Source organism: Nestor notabilis, unplaced genomic scaffold (assembly GCF_000696875.1).
Source record: "Nestor notabilis isolate BGI_N333 unplaced genomic scaffold, ASM69687v1 scaffold2122, whole genome shotgun sequence".
Taxonomy (NCBI): Eukaryota; Metazoa; Chordata; class Aves; order Psittaciformes; family Psittacidae; genus Nestor; species Nestor notabilis.
In genome coordinates this window covers 24,040-24,940 of record NW_009916769.1, presented here as the reverse complement: position 1 = coordinate 24,940, position 901 = coordinate 24,040, and positions in this window count along the sequence as shown.

Below are 901 nucleotides of genomic sequence, written 5' to 3'. Positions count from 1 at the left end.
CCACAACCAGCTGTGTTCCCCAAAGGTAAGTTATCTTCAAACATACAGTGAAAAAAGTAGAGGGAAAGCCAGTACTGAGTTAAGAAAGTAGGTTTTCCATGGAAAGATCTAGAGTAACTCTAACTGCATTTTCATGTTTAGATGCTGATCTGAGGTTACCACAGAGGTTAAGAGGGTACAAATGAGAAGAGACCCAAAAGCAGCAATAATCCCTGGCCTACAGAAGGACATAGTGGAAGCACTGTTCAAGCACATGCAAAAAGTATCTGTCATTCACAGTTGATCTTTCTGTCCCTTTTCTAGGAATGGCTCACTAATCATATTAGAGGTGTCCCCACTGGAACTGGTTACCAATTACACACCACTAGCAATGGGAGAAATTAAGCAGTTCTTGAATCAGCTCCGAAACCAAAACTAGTTCTCCTAAACACAGCTCACAAGTCACAGAAATCAGATTTAGTTTATACATTAGATCTTGAACAGGGCTGAAGCCCCCCCCTAAACTTTCTTTTTAACCAGCAGCTGATCCAGAAGACCCTACTAGGATATCTGAATACTGGTTAAGGGCAGGCCAGTTCTGATCACACACAAACTTGCCTCAATTTGTGCTTACAGTGCTGAAAGACAGAAAACAACTTAATTCTCCTCGTCCTGACAGCAGTGGTCAGGATCTGAATACTACAGACCAGGGCTATGTTTTCTAAGCTTTTATAAGCACAGCAATGTCCTGGTTCAGATTGAGCCCCGCTCCTAGAGCTTGTACAGTACTTCCCAAGGAGCACAATGCATGGTCAGAGGCTTGAATCTCAAACCTCCCACTGGAACCTATAAAATTCTCATGGGCATGAAATCCCTCTGTGCCTCTGCCATACAGTTGCCACTAAAACCTACTAGCTTGACC